This window comes from Peromyscus californicus, unplaced genomic scaffold (assembly GCF_007827085.1).
Source record: "Peromyscus californicus insignis strain IS unplaced genomic scaffold, ASM782708v3 Scaffold_5__1_contigs__length_169319896, whole genome shotgun sequence".
Lineage (NCBI taxonomy): Eukaryota > Metazoa > Chordata > Mammalia > Rodentia > Cricetidae > Peromyscus > Peromyscus californicus.
The window spans coordinates 64020930-64043727 of NW_026294573.1; the positions used below are offsets into that span (position 1 = coordinate 64020930).

A 22798-nucleotide genomic window follows, 5' to 3' on the forward strand; every position below is an offset into this window, starting at 1 on the left:
GTCCCAAACTGAAATTAAGAAAGCAATTCCATTTGTAATTGCATTGAAAAGAATAAACTACTTGGAATTAAATGACATTAAAGGGACACAAAAAGTATACTCTGAAAATCTTTAAGACATTGTTAGAAGAAATTAGAGAAGGCCTAAGTAAATGGAAAGGATTCTAATCTGTGAATCGAAAGATTTATATTGTTAAGACAGCAGCTCTCCATAAATCAATCTACCAATTCAATATAATCCCTATGAAACTTCCAGCTGGCTTCATGACAGAAGTCAACAAGCTGGTCTTAGGATTCACATGGAAATGTAAAAGAGCCAAGATGGAGGAGACAGGATGAACAGAGAAAGCTGTGAGAGGGGTCCCAATCCCGTATTTCACTTTAGGCCTTTCAGACCAGAGCTTATTGTCAATATTATTTCTTCTTTATTAAGTCTAATTTCTTCATTAAAACAACCGAAAATTGCTCACTTTTCAAAGATGATATAAGTTACATCTCAGTAAAGATATTTAATTTTAATTGTTTAATTTTTTTTTCAAATATACAACTATCTTTTTTTTATTCTTTTTTTTATTTTGCAATACAATTCAATTCTACATATCAGCCACAGATTCCCTTGTTCTCCCCTCTCCCGCCCCCCTCACCTTCCCACCAGCTCACCCCCTATTCCCACCTCCTCCAGGGCAAAGCCTCCCCCACGGACTGAGATCAACCTGGTAGACTCAGTCCAGGCAGGTCCAGTCCCCTCCTCCCAGGCCGAGCCAATCGATCCTGCATAGGCCCCAGGTTTCAAACAGCCAACTCATGCAATGAGCACAGGACCTGGTCCCACTGCCTGGATGCCTCCCAAACAGATCAAGCCAATCAACTGTCTCACCCATTCAGAGGGCCTGATCCAGTTGGTGACCCCTCAGCCATTGGTTCATAGTTCATGTGTTTCCATTCATTTGGCTATTTGTCCCTGTGCTTTATCCAACCTTGGTCTCAACAATTCTCGCTCATATAAACCCTTCTCTTTCTCGCTAATTGGACTCCCAGAGCTCCACCCGGGGCCTAGCCATGGATCTCTGCATCCAGATCCCTCAGTCGTTGGATGGGGTTTCTAGCACGACAATTAGGGTGTTTGGCCATCCCATCACCAGAGTAGGTCAGTTTGGGCTGTCTCTCGACCATTGCCAGCAGTCTGTTGTGGGGGTATCTTTGTGGATTTCTGTGGGCCTCTCTAGCACTTTGCTTCTTCCTATTCTCATGTGGTCTTCACTATCTTATTTTATGGTTTCTATAATGGCATAATTCCCAGCTGCTTTTCAGGTTCAACACTATAAATACTCAATAGAGGTGAATGTGCAATATTTAATTAGTTTTTACAATTTCATTTCTCATATCTTTAGAAATATTTGCTTACTGTTTCATTTATTTGATGAATAAATGTAAAAATAGTCTTGGCTTCTTTGTCAAAAATCAGGTGTTCATAGGTGTGTGGGTTAATGTCAGGGTCTTCAATTTGATTCCATTGGTCCACATGTCAGTTTGTATGCCAATATCAAGCTGTTTTTATTACTATGGCTCTATAGTATAGCTTGAAGTCAGGGATGGTGATGCCTCCAGAGGTGGCTTTGTTGTACAGGATTCTTTTAGCTATCCTGGGTTTTCTGTTTTTCCAAATGAAGTTGAGTATTATTCTTTCCAGGTCTGTGAAGAATTGTGTTGGGATTTTGAGGGGGATTTCATTGAATCTGTAGATGGCTTTTGGCAAGACTGCCATTTTTACTATGTTAATCCTACTTATCCATGAGCATGGAAGATCTTTCCGTTTTCTGATCTTCTTCAATTTCTATCTTCAGCGACTTAAAGAAGCCAAGACTGTACAATGGAAAGAAGAAAGCATCTTCAACAAATGGTGCTGGCATAACTGGATGTCAACATATAGAAGATTGCAAATAGATCCATATCTATCACCATGCACAAAACTCAAATCCAAGTGGATCAAAGACCTCAACATAAAACCAGTAACACTGAATCTGATAGAAGAGAAAGTAGGAGGTAGTCTTGAACACATTGGCACAGGAGATCACTTCCTAAATATAACACCAGTAGCACAGACACTGAGAGCAAAAATTAATAAATGGGACCTCCTGAAATTGAGAAGCTTCTGTAAGGCAAAGGACGTGGTAAATAAGACAAAATGACAGCCTACAGAATGGGAAAAGATTTTCACCAACACCACATCTGACAGAGGGCTGATCTCCAAAATATATAAAGAACTCAAGAAACTAGACATCAAAATAACGAACAGTCCAATTAAAAAATGGGCTATAGAGCTAAATAGAGAATTCTCAAAGGAAGAATTTCAAATGACCAAAAGGCATTTAAGGAACTGCTCAACATCCTTAGTCATCAGTGAAATACAAATCAAAATGACTCTGAGATACCATCTTACACCTGTCAGAATAGCTATGATAAAAAACACTGAAGACAGCTTATATTGGAGAGGATGTGGAGCAAAGGGAATACTCCTCCACTGTTGGTGGGAGTACAAACTTGTACAGCCACTTTGGAAATCAGTGTGGCAGTTTCTCAGAAAATTGGGAATCAATCTTCCTCAAGACCCAGCTATACCACTCTTGGGCATATACCCAAGCAACGCTCAATCATACCACAAGGGCACTTGCTCAACTATATTCATAGCAGCATTATTCATAATAACCAGAACCTGGAAACAACCTAGATGTCCCTCAACTGAAGAATGGATAAATAAAATGTGGCACATATACACAATGGAATACTAATCAGCAGAGAAAAACAGTGACACCATGAAATTTGCAGACAAATGGATGGATCTAGAAAATATCATCTTGAGTGAGGTAACCCAGACTCAGAAGGACAAACATGGTATGTGCCCACTCATAAATGGATACCCTTAAAGCAAAGGATAATCAGACAACAAACCACAACTCCAGAGAAGCTAGCTAACAAGGAAGACCCAGAGAGGGATGCATGGATTGCCCTGGGAAGGGGAAATAGATGAGATCTCCATGAGCGAAGTAGGGGTGAGGGGTGGGCAATGGAAGGTAGGGGGTTGGGGATGAGATCATAAAGGAAATGGGATGGTTGAGCTGGAACAGGGATGGAGGGGGAAGGCAATGAGAGAGATACCATGATGGAGGGAGATATCACGGGGATAGAGAGAAACCCAGTGCTAGGGAAGTTGCCAGGAATCCCCAAGGATGACCCCAGTTTAGACTACTAGAAATAGTGGAGAGGGTGCCTGAACTAAACTGGCTTGCCCCAATGATCAGATCAGTGAATACCCTGTCATCACAAAGCTTTTCTCCAATGACTGATGGAGGCAGATGCACAGATCCACAGCCAAACACCAGGCAGAGCTTCAGGAGTCCAGTCAGAGAGAGAAGGATTCTATGAGCAAGTGCATGATGAGGAAACCTGCAGAGATGACCAAACCAAACTAGTGGGAACTCATGAAAGTTGCATCAATGGCTGTGGAGCCTCCATGGGATTGGACTAGGCCCTCTGCATGGTGAGACAATTGTGTAGCTTGATTTGCTTGGGGGGCCCCTGGCAGTAGAATCAGAATTCATCCCTGGTGCATGAGGAGGCTTTTTGGAGCCCACTACCTTTGATGGGACATCTCATGCAGCTTTGAGGCAGGGGGAAGGGCTTGGACTTACCTCTACTGGATGTGCCTCCCCCTGGGAGGCCTTGTCTTCTTGTGGGGAGGGAATGGGGGGTCAGTTGGGGGAAACCCTGGGGGTGCTAAAGGAGGGAACAGGGGGATCTCTGATTGGTATGTAAAATGAAAAAAAATCTTAATAAAAAATGAAAAAATAAAAACATATATAAAGTAAATGTAAGTTACCAAAAAAACATCCATTTTGTTGATTTATTGTACAACTGAGGAGAGATTGAATGTGGACAGTGCCAAATTAAAATAGACAGATTTTTTAAAAGTATAGTTAAAACCCCAGATGTTCTCCGTACCATGACATTATCACATCTACATGAAGATCAAAAGGTTTTCATGTCAATATATTTGACTGAAACAATTTTTCTTTAACATCACCTACAAAGACTTGCAGGATTTTAGAGCTACAATGATGCCAGCTTCCCAAGACTAAAGAGAAAACAAGATATTGAATTTTTCATTTAAAGGAATTTCTTTCACATACTTACCCAGCACAGGTGAAACCCCATCAATAATTCTTGGAGTGTTACTATCTTGATTCATTCCTCTCCAAGTAGCATTCTCATTTCAGAAAATACTTTTTTAACAAACTGAGTTTACAAGTAGAGCCATGTGACCATGTTGGCATCGTTCACCTGTTAAGGTTTCACTAAATATTCATGCCCCAAACTGTGCACTGTTTTAAGGACTTTCAATTACTTTGTTTGCTTTTTTTTCCAAACTTTTGAATGTTTCTACTATTTCATTCATTTGTGGGGGTGTGTGTGTGTGTGTGTGTGTGTGTGTGTGTGTGTGTGTGTGTGTGTGGTGTATGCCTATGTAGATGTGTGTGGCTATGGCATGTATTGTGCAGGCCGTAGGTAGATATCAGGTATTTTCTTCAGTCACTCTCCTCATTTTTTGAGACAGGATCTCTCACAAAACCTGGAGCTCTCCAGTTAAGCTGCCCAGTGAATTCTCTGGCCAGTCCCTATAGCTGGGGTTACAGATGTATGCTCTTTTAACTGAGTGCTAGAAATCCTAAGCCAGGACCTCATGCTTATACAACAAGCACTCTATCATGGAGGCACCTCTCCAGTCTTATTTCATTTATTCTTAATGTTTTTTAATGTTTTCTTCACCCCTAAGTTCCCTTAGTGAAATCATCAGATTTTGAAGAATGTATTTCTAATAAAATATTAGTTCAATATTTATCTTTTAACTTTTAATTCTGTATTTTTTTGTTATTTTTTGACAGATCTGAATGATTCCTGTTTATTACATATAGCAGATAGTGAAAAGCACCTCCAAACTTTGTGACTCCTCCTTTCTGGGTGTCAGTATGCAAGAGTGTGTTGTAAATTCTTATATTCTGAAATAGTAGAAGGGAGTCTCGTGCAAGAATTACAACATAGTCATTCAAAATCATGTGACAACTACAACTCAGACTATTCAAATACAGTAACAACCAAGACCCAATGTGATCTTCCTAAAGGGCAAAGAGTTTGTTGAGACCTCGCTGCACATCTACCTGAGTCCTGGATCTTCCACCTGGTCCCAGAGCTACAAATCCTAGATGTTGCATGGCAGGTGGCTCATTTATCAGGGGTTGTTAAGATGGCCTACATCATTTTCCTTGAACCAGTGAACTCATGATACTTATAAAATAACCTTAATACTTTTCCCTTGTTGTTATAATGAATTTTCCAGGTAGTACAGAAGTATTTCAACATTTGAACAAGAAATATGGCAATGAGCTATTGACCCTAAGTCTGTGTGAGTGTCTCCTTACAGAGGATAAGAGACTTATTATTAATAAAATACTAGTGTGCTCTGGTGTGAACTTGGTCTGTGGGAAACTGACATGAATGGGGAATACTTCAAGAAAGATGATGGCTCTTCCTTGGTACTTTTGTTAAAAGTTTTCATCAAGGTAGAGCTAGCAGTTCATTGAGTTTCCCTATAGATTAACAGACAGGTAGGCTCAATCTATGGAAGTGCACTATCAGTGAAGGTTTATCCTTCCCATTCACTTGTGTGTGAGAAAAACATACATGCATGAATTCCTAGATAGTTTGTTCCAAGGCGTATTAAAAAAAAAACTATACCTCAGAGTAGGAAAAAAGTCTCCTTACCACATCATTGTTAAATGAATTATGACCCACATATAATGTAGAGACAAAGCAGCCAAAAATAAAAAGCAAAAATCGCCAGTTTCTACCAGCCTGACTGCTTGAAGATTGACCCAGTGACTTGTGATGCCTTATACAATATCTAGAGCCTAACTTCTAAGGACATCCCAAACAGCCTGTCCCTAGAGACAACGGCTGGTACAAATGTTACTACTTAACAAATTAGCAAGCAGCCAGCCTGTGGCTGAAGACTCGGAGTCCACACCTATGGCGTGTGAGGACACACCAAGTAACACCCTCCCAACTATGTAAACGACTCCCACCTCCTTCTCTTGTAGCATACCTGGTGGGGCTGTACCAGAGTCCATCTGACAAACTTCCTACTTCTTTTTTCCGTTGATGCTTTGCTGGGCTTGTTTCCATCATCTATACCTGGCACCCAAGAGGCAGACAGTGCTAGGCAACCCTTAAGCTCAGTGATATTCTAGAAAAAAGTAAGTTGTAATTATGAGAAGTTTACTCTCCTGCTTGAAAAAATAACTGAAGACCAGGACTAATACTGGGAAGTTCACCCTCTGACCTCAGTGGCTAAGGGTTGGGAGAGGAGATACCTTGGGACCTCAGTGGCTAATAATGGGAAGAGGACACGCCCTGCTACCTCAATCAATTTCTTGTACATTATCAGTGCTGGAACAATCAGAATGTGAGAGCAACCTTCCTTTTTTCTTTTTTCATCCCTGGACTGAAATTCCACATGCATTGAGTTAAATAATATCCTTTCATTTTAAATCTGTGTCACCTGACACCTCAGAATATAATCCTTTTGAGAAATAACATTTTTGCAAATAAAATTAGCTGAGGATCATTCCATATTTAGAGCAGACTCTAAATCCAATGATTGATGTCTGAAAGAAGACATGACAATAGAGAGACACACAGAGAGGAGCAAGAGGAAGGAGGCAGGGCTGCCAAGATTCAGCTGCAAAGAACGACAAGGATTGATGGAAGCTGCCAGAGGCCAGGAAAAGGCAATCAAGCTAATCTTCCCCTGGAGCCAGGATCATGTCAGTACTGTGGTTTTGGACTTCTCACCTCCAGAACTGTGAGAGAATACATGTCTATTGGTTTAAGGCATGAAGTTTGTGGTGATTTGTTATGTCAGCCCAAACGGAACGTTAAGAAGAAAGCTGAGGTGAGATCTAGAAGGTGGAGGGGAGAGAATCAAGCAGTTGCTTCGCTGCTGAGTGGACGGCATAGTGTTATCATTAAACATAAAGCATCTGCATGGTGTTGGCTGCCATGATGAGGTCTAAAGGGAGATTGCACTCAGAGCTCACTTGGACCACTTCCCACTACCACTGAAGGGATGGAAAGACTAAGGCCTAAACTGAGATCAGACTTAAGTAAAAAGTCTAGCAGCTGGTTTTGAACTTTCAGATATATATCCCAGATGACTCTCCCAGTTCTCATCCCCCACTCCTCCCACACTTTTCATGAATCAAATTCAGGATGGCAGAGAATTTACTACTGTGGAAGATGAATAATAAAGGATACTACATATATTCCACAAAATATGTATGTAACAACATATAGGAGAAATAGAAAAAGAAAAACCCAAGGAAAAAAGGGGATGAATAATACACAGAAAAGAAATTATAAAATACCAAAGCCAGAAGGGCTAGTGAGATGGTTCAGCTGATAAAGGCACCTGCCACCAAGCTTGATGGCCAAGTTTGATCCCCAGGACATTATGGCTGAAGGGAAGTGAGAACCAACTAATGGGAATGTTCTCCAACCTCCTCACATGTACCCTGGCATGACCTGCACACACACACACACACACACACACACACACACACACACACACAGAGAGAGAGAGAGAGAGAGAGAGAGAGAGAGAGAGAGAGAGAGAGAGAGAATAAAATACAAAGAAAAAGAGGAAGAAGGTATCAGAGAAATATTTACCTCAAAGAAAGATACACTACGATGTCCTTTTCGAAGTGTAAGAAGCTGAAAGTAGAGTTAAACAAAAATGAAGTGGAGAAATATAACAGGATATAGAAGTAAGAGACAGAAGAGCTGAGAAAAGGAAACAATTATAGTAAAACCCGTGGAGATAAAATCCATATTGAAAAGAGAAAGAAGATAAAAGCCTACCAAAAAGTTTTAAACGGTGAAGTGGTACAGTACACAGCCCTAGTCTGTCTTCCATGGCTAATTACATAATAACACAGAGGAGACCGATCACAAAGAACAGGCTTGTTCAGGCTTACCGTTCTGGCTCCAGGTTGGGGTCTGACAATGGCTTTCTTGTTGGCTGAGTCCCCAGATGTCATCCAAGACATCACATGAAGACACAAGGGCTGCACGAGAGACCTGGCCCAAGAGGCTTTCACAGCACACTCATCTTTATATAACCCATTAGCCCATCTGTCCATTAACCCATTCATGAGAAAAGAACCGTAAGACCTCTTAAAGGTCCCATCTGGTCTCATTTCTTCGTGAGTCATAAAAGAGATCACGTTTCAATGTGATTTTTAGAAAGGACAGACTATATTCAAACCAATGCAGCTTTCTTTGAAAAGTCCAAGGGAAAAAACGAAATAATGGAATTGGAAAAGAGGAAAGTGAGGGAGGGGACAATAGACACAGCAGAGAGCACGTTGACGATGTGTATATATGGAAATTGTTCCTAAAGATGGCAAAAAAAAAAAAAAAAAGTACGTGAAATGTGTTTTTTAACCAGAAGTGAAGATTCAGCAAATTATTCCAGGATGGGGGTGGGGGATGGGGGCAGAGATGTTATAGATATTCAATGAGACTTGCCGCATGAAAAAAATTAGAGATACATGTTTCTCTCTACCAGCAACACTAGTTGACAGAAAGACAGTGGGATAGTAACCACAGTTAGCTGTGGTGGGCAGGCCATAAGTGATTTGATTAAACTTATTGTTACTTACAATGGAAGCGAAAAGGTTTACCAAGATGGAAGTTTTCAGCTGGGCATGGTAGTACATGCCTGTAATCCTAGTACTTGAGAGGCTGAAGCAAGAAGATTGCAAGTTCAAGGCCAGCCTGGGCTACATAGTGAAATCTTACCTCAAAAAAGAAAATAAATTAAAACAAAAAATAATAAAAAAATATTTTTAGCCCTTGACTCTCCTTGCAGAAACAACTTGATAATGAAATTTAGATAATAATCATTAAAAAAAAAAAACATGGGAATGGGTAAGTCATGCTTCAAAGGGATTAAAAGGGGCATGTAACTTAGTATAGAGTTAAGGCTACATATGCCTTATGGGATTCCTTTGATCTATGTTTTGGGGAAAGTATGTGTAAGTCTAAATTTGTGGGTGTATATGTGTTTTCAGCTATCAGTCAGCACTTTTGTCTGGAGTTGTCAAATTCACAAATACAAATGTGATCATATTATGTAAATAAACACAAGAAAAAACACAAGGAAACATTAAAAACAGATAAACAATTACAAATGAGAAGGCAGGCTTAAAACATTTCAAACAAATATAAATGAGGCACACAGCAAAGTTTAATTTCAGATAGGATTAAGAAAAATAAGAGCCCATCTCAGCTATTAGGAGCACTTGACTGCTCTTCCAGAGGTCCTAAGTACAATTCCCAGCAACCACATGGGGGCTCACAACCATCTGTAATGGGATCAGATTCCTTCTTCCAGTGTGCATGAAGACAGAGCTCTCATATTCATAAAAAAAGATATGAATAAATAAAACTTTTAAAAAAGAGCCTGTGATAGAAGATCAGCTGCCTGGTAGAACACTTGCTTAGTATTGTGAGGCCCTGGGTTCAATGCCCAGTACTACAAAAATAAATAAGTAAATAAGTAATATGAACTCAATAGCCTGCTACATCAGCAAGATATTCCCTCAAGGAAAGAAGTAGCCCACATCTGGAATTCTGACCAGAATTCTGAAAACAAATTTATGTCGCTGTAAGACACAAACTTTGTAGCATCCACTGTAGTTGTAACAGGAAACTAATAGTCTCAGAATGGGGCTGAAAGTTTGATTTGGTGTCAAATGAGTGATTATGTCTTTGAATTCCTTACCATGAGAAATGCAATATAGCTGAAGCACAAGACAAGGACTTTAAAACAGCTATTATGAATATGATCAAGGACCTTAAAGAGGATATGAGTAAATCCATTATGAAATTTATGAAAACACAAACAGTGGAATGCAACGAAGTAGAAATAAATCAACAAAGAAAACCTAAACTGAGGGAAAGCTGGAAATGAAAAATTTAGGAATCTGAACAGGAACTTCAGAGGCAAGCCTCACCAATAGAATATAAGAGATGTAAGAGAGAATCTCAAGGATTGAAGACAAGATAGAAGAAATGGATACTTCGGCCAAAGAAAATGTTAAATCTAAAAAATAAAATCCAGCACAAAGCACCCAGGAAATCTGAGACACTATAAGAGGACCAAGCCTAAGAATAATAAGAATAGAGGAAGAAGAAGAAACCCAGGTCAAAGACACAAAAAGTATTTCAAAAAAATTGTAGAAGAAAATTTCCCTAACCTAAAGAAGGAGGTGCTGATCAAGGCACAAGAAGCATATAGAACACCAAACAGACTGGACCAGAAAAGAAATTCCCTCATGACATATAATACTCAAAACATTAAGTGTACAGAACAAAGAAGGAATACTAAAAGCTACAAGGGAAAAGGACCAAGTAACATATAAAGTGAGACCTATCAGAATAACACTTGAGTTTTCAGTGGAGCATCTAAAAGCAGGGAGGTCCTAGACAGATGTTCTACACACTCTATGAGACCATAGTGCCAGTGCAGACTGCTATACCCACAACAGGAGAAAGAAAGACATTCCACGATAAAGCCAAATTTAAGCAATATCTATCTACAAATCCAGTCCTACAGAGGCATTAGAAGGAAAACTCCAATAAAATTAATACACAAAACCCAGTAGCCTTCCTAGAACCCACAGGCTATTATAACCCAGAGACCTAGGTTAGAACCAAACATGATTGGAGGAAAAATTGTCAATGTAATGATGCCTAATGACATTCTACTATACTCATAGATTAGTGTCTAGCCCAACTGTCATCAGAGAGGCTTCATCCAGCAACTGCTGGAAATAGATGAAGACCCACAGTCAAACATTATCAGGAGCTCAGATCCTGTATAAGATGGGGAGAAAGGATTGTAGTGGTCAGAGAAGTCAAGGACACCACCAATGAGAATTGTAATAATTTGTAAAAAAAAAAAATCTGGCAGAATAAAAAGATAAATGAAAGCTATTTTCCAGTGGAAAATCCAGTCAGTGCTTAAGATGTTATTCTTTTATTCTCACACCCGTTGCCTGAGATGGCAGTCACAAGGGCTGGACACGTAGAAAAATTGTTCCTTTGTTCTCATGAACATAGATTGGTCATGTGGTTGGCCAATGAGCAGTGAGCAGCCATGATGTAGGAGTAAAGGGAACACTCATCCATTGCTGGTGAGAGTGCAAACTTGTGCAGCCAGTATGGAAATTAGTGTGGTGGTTATTCTGGAAGCTGGAAATATATCTACCTCAAGATCCAACTATACTAGATTTGGGGCATATACCCAAAGACTTTACATCCTACTCCAGAGACACTTGCTCAACCATGTTCATTGCCGCTCTATTCGTAATAGACAGAAAAAGGAAACAGACTAGATGGATAGATGTCAACAGCCGAATGGATAAAGAAAATGTGGTACATTTACACACTGGACTGTTACTCGGCTGCTAAAAAAAAAATGAAACCATGAAATTCATGGGTAAATGAATGAAGCTAGAAAAAAATTATCCTGAGTGAGGCAACCCAGACCCCAAAGGACAGATACAATATGTATTCGTTTATATGTGGATGCTAGCTGTTAAGTCATTGATAAGCAGGCTGCAATTCATATAACTATAGGTTGGGTATACAGTAAGTGACTAGGAGGAGGGGTGGATCTCCCTAGGAAGAGAAAATGGAATAGACAGTTACAGATGGATGAGGGAGGGGCAATGGGAGGATCAAACGGTGGGAGAGAGAAGAGGAGGGTGAGGAAAGGAATTCAGGGAATCACAAAATAATGAGGTAGACTCAGTTGGGCATCTCTTTTCACCAAATGAAGACTCCAGTTCTAAGAATGGGTTACATCTAATTGAATTGTTGGCCAAATGGGTCCCAAGGCAGCCCTCAAACCCAGGCTATCGCCAAGGCTATTGGTTGCTTTCCACAAATTAACGGTAAGGCCCTACTGATAAAGACAACACCTACACAACTCATTGAATGTGGATAAGTTTAGCCGGTGTCTACCTAGAGTCTTCACCCGTTCTGACTAGTGTTTCATGTTCTGGCAGGTACTCTGCATACTACTAAGGGAGAAAGGTAAACATCAACCCAGTTACAAACCCTTCTATCTACAACAGTGGCCTGCGTGCAAGATGTGCTAATGAAACCGTGACACAAGCTTGTGGACTACCCAACCAATATCTGATTGGACTGAAGGCCCACTCCATGAGATGGAACCCATCCCCCAAACTGCTGCGGTGGCCAAGAGCCTGAGACTATTGGATTGGGGACCTAAGGAAAAAACAAATATTGCTGTTTTGCTAAAGGCATGGAGCAACAAAAAATGACTCCCAATGACATTCTGCTATACTCATAGACCAGTGTCTTGCTCACTCATCATCAGGGAAGCTTTCTCCTGCAGTAAATGTATAGGATTAAGTACAGAGACACACAGCTGGACAAGGTGCAGAGAGTGACAGACCTTGGAACACTCACTTAGTCCTAAAAGGGTGTCTCCATCAAATGTCTCTCCTTAGGGCTCAGGGAAGCCTGCAGATGAGAGGCAGAAAGATTCCAAGAGCCAGAGAAGATGGAGAACACCAAGGAAACAAGGCATTCTGAACACAGCAGGACCGACACACAGGAACTCACAGAGACTATGTCAGCATGCACAGGGCCTACACAGGTCTACTTAGATGTCGTTCAAGTGCTAAGAGCGGAAGTGGACACAAGCCCCCATCCCTAACCCAGAAGCTATCTCCAATTGACAATCACTCGCAAATGAAAAACCAGTTTTCTCCAATGGAGTCTGACTGGGTATATAAACCATGCTTAAGTCCAGGCCCCATGCCCAGCCAACACAAGACAAACTCAATGGTTATGGTGTTCCGTGGTTTTTGTTTTGTTTGTCTCATAATGCTTTTATTGAGTGTCTTCTAATTTTTCTCTAATTCTACAGGTCTTTTGCTTATATACTACGGTTTCTGATGTGTTTTTAAGGGATTTCTGTGTGTCGACATGTGTGTCTCTGTGTCTACACGAATTTCTTGTGCTTCTTCTTTAGTTCTTGCTTTTTCTGTTAACTTGTTTGTTTTGTACTATTCAGGTTTATTTTTTATTTTATCTTATTATTTTTTCTTTAGATGCCTGTTTGTTTTCTAATGAGAGCAATGAAGGACGTAGATTTAGATGGGTGGAGTGGTGAGGATTTTTGAAAGAGTTGGGGAAGGAGCACCATAATCAACATATTGTATAAAAAATATTTTTTCAATAAATAAATAAACAAAATAATTTTTAAATAGACCTACCTGACTCACTCCAATATATAATACCAGAAAATTTAGAGCACCATGAATATGAAAGTTTAAAAATCATACCAAAGATAAAACAGATCCCATCAAAATCCCCAGGAATCCAAATGGCACCAATTTTCTCTACAGCAACAATAAAACATCCAACAGCAGTGAAGAAACACCTTTAAAAATCCAGTGTGCTCATTCCAGCAGCACGTGTATGAACATCCCAACACACAGGATGCTCTGACAGGTAGAACACAAGTTCAAGGTCAGCCTGGGCTGTGTAACAAGACCTTGTTTCCAAAAGGAAGAACTTAACATTTCCAAGAAAGGACCATTCTGAGCCAGAAATTTACAGTTAGACATGCTAGGCTTGTGGAGACAACATTTTTCTTCCTATCCCCCTTAGAAGACACACTGGGCTGCATTCCAATAAACAAAGGAATACAGTAAATATGACAGTGGATCTGGGAAGCAGGCGTCATGGGGAAAAGAACAGCAGTTTCTCAATGAAGCCCTTGTATTTGAATCTGGAGCACTTGCAGGATTCCTCGAATGGCACCTGTCTTCTCTCTCACCTTGGTTCCCAATCAACTGATGAATAAACAAAGGAGCAGCAGGAGGAAGAGGAACTGTCAGCTGTTGCCAAGGAAGTCACTGGGGTGAACAAACCCAACCAAGCCTCCTTAACTGACCCCAGAGCTGGAGCAGAGGCCTGTGAACATGGACTGCTGTGGGAAGTCCCAGCCTCGCAAGCTCCATCATACATGGGCAAGTATCTACTCTGACTATATAACCTGACACCCCCAACCTGTTTACTCTGACTATATAACCTGACACACCCAACCTGGGAAAATGATTAAAGTGATTCATTCCAACACTATGATTTGAGCAACACAAGTTTTAGTTCAGCAATCAAGAGCCAAAGGCAGTGGCACACTCTTGAAGGCTTGTCTTGTTTGAGACTAAGGCATGTGACTCCCCCTTAGTATCGTGACTTTCATTTTATGTTCAAATTCTGTGAACCACAGATGGCAATTAGGAATGAAGACAGCAGAGGCTCATTCTTTAAGTGGGCTGTTCCGATTCCAGGCATCATCCTGCAGTCTCCCTTACCAGTGTTGTCTGTAGTTCCCTGCCAGTGTGGCTCTGAGAGACAAAGGGCCACCCTGGAGGTCACCCAAGAAGTCCCGACTGGAACCAGGAAGACAGCCAAGACTTTAGACTCCAAGTCACCGCTGAAATCAATAGACCTGGCTGCCCTCCTCTGGGCCTTGCCTCAGCACTGTGCTCAGGGCTGGTGTTCAGAAGCCAGGAGGCTAAGCTGGGCTTGCAAAGAGAAGCTGACTTTTAACCTCCTGGGCATTTAAAACCAGAAAAATTCTTGTTCCTACTGTAAAAATATTAGCCATTCATTATTTCTCAATAGCTAAGCAGAAGAAGAAAGCCATCGTTGGGATGTGAGGTGTAAGTGTTACTGAGATGTTCTGTGTGAAAGGGAGAGGATCCTAAACTTGCCCCTCACCCCAACGAGTGCTTTCACTGCTGTGGTTCTCATTGAACTGGAAGAGAAAGACCACAGACAAAACAAACAAAAACCTACCACCAAAAGCAAAGAAAAGCAAAGTCAGCTCAGGTTAGGGACCTAAGGAGACCATCTTTACAGAGTGCCAGGATTCCATTTGAATATTACACCATGGTTTTTAAATAAGCAAAATAGGTTCTCTTACAAAGCAGACTTCTGTTGACCCTGGACCAACTAGTGGTAGCAGAAATGCATTAGACCTGCCTAAGCCTGTCATCTCAATAGGAAAATGCACTAACCTTGTCTGTCATATTCCATGAGCAAAACTGCTAAGAACTCAGGCTTGGGAGATGATGTTGGGCTCAAGTGTGATCTGTTTGATGTTGAGCAAGGCCTTGGTTTCTTCATCTGTGAAATGAGAATTGTAATAATTGGTAAAAAAAAAAAAAAATCTGGCAGAATAAAAAGATAAATGAAAGCTATTTTCCAGTGGAAAATCCAGTCAGTGCTTAAGATGTTATTCTTTTATTCTCACACCCGTTGCCTGAGATGGCAGTCACAAGGGCTGGACACGTAGAAAAATTGTTCCTTTGTTCTCATGAACATAGATTGGTCATGTGGTTGGCCAACGAGCGGTGAGCAGCCATGATGTAGGGCTTCCAAGGTGAAGCCTTAAAAGCCAGCCCATGTTTTCCATGACCATAAGCAGCAGTGTTCCTACTTAGGAACCAACCTGCAACCTAGAACGAGGGTGACATAGCAAAAATCACCAGGGTCAGGTTGTGTTAGGTCACTGTGATATCTGAGTCTCCTGTTACCACGGCACAAGCTACTCCTTCCTGATTGGTTTTAAGTAACACTAGACAGCTTCTGATTATTCATCTCACAGACACTCATCATGTTGTGCAGGCTGAAACACACAGGCCGATTCTTGATTTCAAGGGCTCCTAAAGAGGAAAATGTCAGGGTTGTGGTCTGGACCCTACAAGCTCTTAGCAGAGGATTTTCATCTTCAGGCCTGAGGGAAGCCTGGGAACTGCCAATGCTATGAACTCTGAATCCTTCACAGTTTTTGATAGCATGGAAGCCAAACACGGTAATAAGGGTGCACAGAAAGCAGGGGGATGTGGGGAGAATGAGGAAGGGCAGCTAAACTGATTCTGTGCTGTTCACCATCACTTTATAATGATTTACTACAGTTTTTGGGTTCCCCCCCATTTGCTTTGTTTTTAAATTATTAAATTAAAAGTAGTTTTAAAGATTGGTAATAATTTCTATGAGACTGGAGATAATGACTTTTAAAACAAATCCTGCCAAATAAAGAGTGCAGTGCCAGCTGGTCAATATCTCCCTCTAGTTATCTGTCTGAAGTGTTATGGTGGCCACTAATGCAATGAAGGCTATTGCCACTGCTCTGCCTTGCGCACTGGAATTTTATGGTAAGACCCTATTGCTGAAGACACCAGGCACTTTGGTCATAGGATTTGGAGAAATCAAATTGGTAATGACCAGGAAACTTCTGCACTGCTGGATAGCTCTCATAGTCCTGGAAGGTGCTAGGAAAGCTGCCAGTCTTCAACAGTCTTAGGCAGCTGTGAACACTTTGAATACAATTAGGGATCTGTCTGGCAAGATATTCCCATGTGTGCAATGGAGGCACAAATGTCATGGAAGTCACCAATTGTTTTCTGACTGGATTTAATGCCTCCTCCACAGGAGGAGACACCTGCCTGGTACTATAAAAGTGGACAAGAACCCATGGTCAAAGGGCTCATAGGCCCCAGGGGTAAATTCTAATATAATTATTCTGCTAAAACGAACATAGTATCAAATTGCTTTCTAAGTTTAGATCTCTTCACTCATAGATTAATGCAGCTCTCAGACCTCAACAGAGAACTTCCTTTGTGTACTTGATAGTGGTTAGCACAGAAACTCACAACTGATCATAACACAGAGAGTGTCAGTGTAGTGTTCAGTCACAGTAGAACATCTATATAACACCCTTCTCCATGGCTCAGAGACCATCAAGGAAAATGGGACAGAAAGAATCTAAGACCCAGAGCAAAACAAATGTCTTGTGGATGTGATGGGACCACTGTACTCATGAACTCACAGCATCTATGACTGTCTGCACAAGATCTGTGTAAGATCCAGCCAATCCACACTCTAGCATGGAGGGAGGTGTGGTTTGTTAACCCTTTACTGGGGAGCTATTGATAGTTGATGGCTTCTGGGGAGAGAAGAGACAGTTTTCTTAAAGGGTGTGGCCCCTGGGAGGCTGACCACCCTCCAGTGGACGCCCCATACTCATGTGTACGTGACCAACACAAATTGGACCTACTGGGACATGAAGGTGGGGGATAATGGTAAGATGGATCAGGGAGGAGTCAAGGAGAGGTACGGGGAGGGGCAGATATCATGAAAATACATTGTATGAAGTTCTCAAAACTTAAGAAAAAAATATTACACTAAAGAAAGAAATACTGAAATTGTAAAAATAAACAGGCAAAGCAACAAATTTCTAGAGGTGGAATGAGAGTCACAGTGACACCTGAGAATTCCATTTTAGCTTTATTAATTCAAGTGTGACCCATGATTTTTGAAACCTTCATATTGGTTTTTGAAAGGCTCCTAGGGAATTATCCAGAGAGCCCACTATTCTAAGCTGATAATTACTAACCACTCCCACTAACTCTGTATTCAAACAAAGTGCTAGTTAATAGAAGGGTAACTATGATGGCAACCAATGTTTACATGTGCATAGTGTATATTTATCACTTTTAAAGTTGGCTTTTTACTAAATGTCTAAAGAGACTCACTGCTGACTCTTGACAAAGGAGTTGATTAAGCTTCTGTTTGGCAACTCCAGTTTTCTCAGGAATGTCCCGGTGATCAAGCAACAAGTGGATGGATATAGCTGTCCTTCGGCTCTGGCTTCAGGGCAGGTGTCATAGACAAGTGAAGGCTCTCTATCACTACAGTGATGCACTTCCAGTTTTCTCAATTTTCACGGCAGCTCATTGTCAAGTTCTTGTTCAATTGCCAAATGAAGACACGCTGAAGCTGTCAAATACTGCTAGCTGTTCATCCAACATCCATTTCTCCTTCTCTGTTTCAAACAAAGCCCTGCTTCTCTGAAACATAAATATGAACCCAGTTAGAAAACACTTCATACTCCCTTGCAGCTAAGTGTAACCATGAACAAGTCATGCCCATTCACATGGAGATGTGGTATGACAGCATCCTTCTATAAATAAAAAGGGAAAGCTCAGCAAGGAAGTCTGATTTCTTTTTATCCGTCATTATTTCTTAATTCCTGTCTGGAACACAAACATGATACCCCCTAAATAGGCAACAACTCTGTAGCACTGAAGACAAAAGCTATACATTAAGATGAGACAGCATACACTTCCGAATTCTAAGGCTGGCATCATAGAGCTCTCAGACAAATGCTAGACAGTATGCTTTCAGGTTTCTTTTTACTTGAGAAAAATAAAGTATTGTTTGGTTAAGTCATAGAAGCTAAGTTTCTGTTATATGTGACCAAGTGTGAAACCAGACTATACAGCCTGCAGATTCTGGTGTTCATCTGAGTCTCATTCCCCTTTCTACCAAATGGAGAGTTGGTGACCTCTCTGGGAAGAGATGAAGGGAATTGAACATTGATAAAGGTCCTGGCAGGAAACAATATGACATGATTACATTTGTAAATTTTCTGGCTGGCTTCAAACACAGAGATCCACTTGCTTCTGCCTCTTGAGTTTTAAGTGTTGTGTGACACTACTCCTGAGAAGACATGAACAAACAGCAATTTCACCCCAGATAGGAACCGATGACAGACCAAAGAACCCCTGTCTTAGTCAGGGTTTCTCTTGCTGTAAAGAGACACCATGTCCATGGCAACTCTAATAAAGGAAAGCATTTAATTGAGGTGGCAGCTTACAGTTTCAGAGGTTTAGTCCATTATCATCATGGTGGAGAGCACGGCAGCATGTAGGCAGGCATGGTGCTGGAGAAGGAGCTGCTACATCTTGATATGCAGGCAACAGGAAATAGACTGAGTGTCACAGAATGAAACTTGAGCAAAAGAGACCTCAAAGCCCACCCCCACAGTGACACACTTCCTCAAACAAGGCCACATCTCCTAAAAGTGTCACTCCCTTTAGAGACCATTTTCTTTCAAACCACCACAACCACTAAAGTCCAACTTGATGAACCAATGAAGTTTATTTGTGATTCTCACAGAAATAGGGATGAGGGGTTAATTGTAGGAATAGAAATAACTCAAACACAGATATATCATCAAAATCCCACACCACCATGGATGGCAGTTCATAAAAGCTAGATACCTGGACTGTGCTCCACAGACTTTAGGAAGCTCAGTAAGTTAGAAGATGTTTGTCACTAATTTGGTCTGAGCTTCTTGCAGGCAACTTGGCTGGTCTTTGTTTCTTCAAGGCACTTCAGCAGATCTCTGCTTCTTCTAGGTGGCTGGGCTGGTCTAGGCCTCTTTCTAGGCAGCTAAGCTTGTCTAGGAGACTTCGTTGGACCTTGTCTTATCTCAAGCCTTCCCTTAGTTGGTCTGAGGAGTCTTTAGTAGCTTATATACTCTTTGGGGGAGGGTAGTGAATTTGGTCTGTTTCAGGGACTTCCTGAAGCTATCTTAGGTTGTTTACTTCTGGTCTTAAGGCCTTTAGCGGCTTCCCTGTAGGATGGGGTATTTCACTTCCCCTTAAAAATACCAATTGTTTCACTTCCCTGTAAGCTTCCTGTCTTAAATATTCTGCTGTTTTGCCTCCCTTTTCACATTCTATGTTTTAAATTGCTAACTAAGGTGAAAGGTTTGAATGTTGGAGGAAACTGGTACACAGCTAACATATTTAGGCTATTCCCACTTTCTTCTTCTTAGTGTCTGCTGCCTGGGGGAGATGGGGATTACTCAGTCAATAAAGTCAAAACAAGGGAAGGAAAAGCTGAATGAGGACCCTCGGGTTCCATTTGTATAGAAATTTGTAGAATAAATGCATGATTGTTTTCTTCTTTCTAAAGTGCTTTTGCAATATGAATTGGTTCTCTCTGCCATCAGCAGTTACCAATCTGTTGGGTTGTTGTGGAAACATTATGAACTTCTGTTGATGGGCTGAAGCAACAATCTCTTGCAATAATCTCCTGATGTTAAAGTTGACTCATCATGATCAATGTGAGTCTATCTGGGTCATTTCTGGAGTCTTTCTTGACACAGTCTTAGTATTGGTTAACTGCTTCCTTCCTTCTCCTAAGTGTTTGTGAATAAAATGGAGTGCTGTCTGAGATTTGCTTCATGGTGAGGGCACTAGAAAAGGGGCTAGATATAAAACACAACTGGCCAGGTAGTCAATAATTTTGCAAGGCTATAATAGCCCCATAAAGGCTTGCTGCATTCTTTTCTTACATCTGTGTGTGCGTGTGAAATTTCCCAGAACAAAAAGTAAAGGTTTATTTTCTTTTTAAGTTCAGCCCATGACTTTCAAAATAAAATTTTTAACTTCTCAGTAAGACAATAGCCTTGAACATCTGGCTCTGTTGAAGAATGAAGGGCTCTTAAGTTCCCGAGGCTTCCCTTGGTTTGGCAAGACAACCCTGGAGATCTGAGTAAATCTCTGGTAGGCTGCAGAAACAGAAAGATGGAGTGCAAGAAGGGTCCCTAATGCACAGAAAACTTCTAAGGTTTCCTAGGTAACCTCATCCATCAGGTTAAAAAATGTTACCCTCAACAGCTAGTTTGTTCCACTTCCTACTCATTGGCCCAGACTCTTGACTTGATCCCTGGAGAACTGGACTCAGTTTCTCCTGGTTAAGGGGATCTTTGCAAGTAAGGCAGGAAGAAGCACTGGGTTGGAAATCCGGAGGCAAAACATGAGTCTTGTCAGGGACTCCAAAGTGACCCAGTGTCTTGGATAGTGTCATCATAAAGGTAAAGGTTATCTTGCCAGACTAAAGACCCTTCAGTGTCTCATCCTAGTAAACCAGAAGCTTGAATTCCTCCTGGGGCTGAGAACAGTGCCCCAAGGCCTGTACCTTTCTAATGACCATCTTTCCCACCTTTGCATAGTAAAGAGAGATCACTATCCCTGCAGATGATTGGAGAGGAGGTGGCCCACTACAGGCGACCCCAAACTTAGCAGCACTTTCGGGCTTCGGGAAACGGGTGCGGCAGGGACCTGTACGATTTCTCCTCTGTGCCCTTGCCTGCCTGCACACCCTGACCCGGTCCCCACTGCAGAGAAATCTGACAGGCGGCAACGGCGGGCGTGGCCCGCGCAGGAGGCGCGCAGGGCGGGAGGGCGCGGAGCTGCGGCTACTCCCGCGCCGCCGGAGAGGGAGGGGCCCAACGCCGCCCGCCAGCCCAGCTCGCCACCGCTCGCCGCGGCTCAGTGTCCTCAGGAGCCCAGCTCTGGCCGGCGGAGGCGACGGCCAGCACAAGCCCGGGCCCCGGCGCGGGAGGCGGAGGCCGGCGGAGGCGCGGCCCAAGCGGCTCGGCGTGCGAGCCCTGCTCACCGGTGCGGGTAAGTGCGGGTCCCCGGCTCTGCGGCCGCCTAGCTGCTGGTCCCCAGGCGGGTCGTGCGCATCGCGCTGCTGCGCCGCAGGCTCACAGGTGGCCCCGCGGCGGATGTGGCGCCCCAGGCCCAGCTCCTAGTTAGCCAACTCTCTCCGCTTGGGGACGCGGGTTGCCAGCCCCTGCTTGGCCCACCCGCGCTCGTCTCGGAGCGAGGGCACCGGCAAGAGCCTGACTTAGGAGGGAGGGGATGCGCAAAGGTGCCCCCCCCCCACACACACACACACTCCACTAGCTATCCGGGAAGCAGTGGAGCAAGCACCACCCCAAAGGCATCGCAGCTCCCGGCTCACAGGTGGGGTCCAGCTACCCTTTCATTTTATTTTCTTATTGACCCTCCATGGAAAAAGTTTAAGATCATGCAAGGCAAAGTTGGGGCGCAGCTGGGGGCACATCCCAGAGAGCAGAGCAATGGATTTTTCAGAGCTCACCCTGGAGCTGATCTTGCGCCCTAGGAGTCCAACCCTGCCTCTAGCCCTGACCCGGCACTGTGACAATCCCTAGAGCGCTGCCAGTCGCTTAATCACGGGTGCTAAGCATAGACATCTGCAGCCTGCCCGGCATCCGATGGACTAGGGTTATCTGAGGAGCGGTAACAACTCAGCCTGCATTGACTGCTAGTCTTGCTCTGCTCCAGCTAATCCCAGTGTGCAACTGGCGTGTGTTTAATTAGCTTATTTTACACCTGAAGTGATCTCGGAGGACGCTCCTAAAATGAAATCATTGGCACCGAAAAAGAAAACAAAAACAGGAAATGTAAAGGCTTGTTTAGGAAAAGAATCTTGACTGTAGGAGCAATCGTGTGGGATACTTTACCCACCTCTTCCGTGGAACAGCGAATCAAAACTCTGCTTTGCATATCTGGCATACAGGATAGGTGTTGGGGATACTGGGGGAGGATATTATGGACAGAGGTGTTGCTGCAACTTGCATGTTGTTTACGAAATACACATTTGGTCTCTCCAAATAGCCTCCTGGTCATGTCACTGTGCTGAGCTTTGTTTAAGCTACTGAAAATAAGACTAACGGGTTTTTGTTTTTTTTTTTTGGTTGTTACTGTTCTAAAGCTCCAGCTGAAAATGGTATTTAGATGCTTTAAGAAAACAGCTTTTTCGTGTCGCCAGGACATTTTTTTTTTTTTTGTAAGCTTAAATATTTAAAGAGCAGGTTTTCTGTATCTGACATGAGACACTTTCATGAAAAATAGCTATGTGAACAGGAAAGCAGTATTACTACCTCCCCAAACCACCCTTTCCAAATGATA

At 42.2% G+C, this 22798-nt stretch overlaps 1 protein-coding gene and 1 long non-coding RNA gene across 8 annotated transcripts in view; one reads left to right on the forward strand and one right to left on the reverse strand.

Annotated features, from left to right (window-relative positions):
• Positions 1 to 1334: 1334 nt before the first annotated feature.
• LOC128096682 (uncharacterized) lies at positions 1335 to 22102 on the reverse strand. Of its 2 annotated transcripts, none has more exons than XR_008213695.1 (6): positions 21477 to 22102; positions 18883 to 18969; positions 17759 to 18073; positions 15239 to 15347; positions 6157 to 6297; positions 1335 to 1862 (listed from the first exon to the last, which is right to left on the reverse strand). It is a non-coding gene; the product is annotated as an uncharacterized LOC128096682 (long non-coding RNA). The 2 variants fall into 2 exon arrangements; XR_008213694.1 differs by lacking the exon at positions 21477 to 22102 and adding an exon at positions 19289 to 21056.
• Positions 21354 to 22798, forward strand: part of Slc24a2 (solute carrier family 24 member 2) — a 241659-nt gene continuing 240214 nt past the window's right edge. For 2 of the 6 annotated variants that reach the window (XM_052716552.1, XM_052716555.1), the window contains exon 1: positions 21354 to 21484. The gene's annotated coding sequence lies outside the window, so the exon portion shown is untranslated. The remainder of the gene's footprint in view (positions 21485 to 22798) is intronic. The other 4 variants (XM_052716549.1, XM_052716554.1, XM_052716553.1 and 1 more) reach the window with 3 other exon arrangements.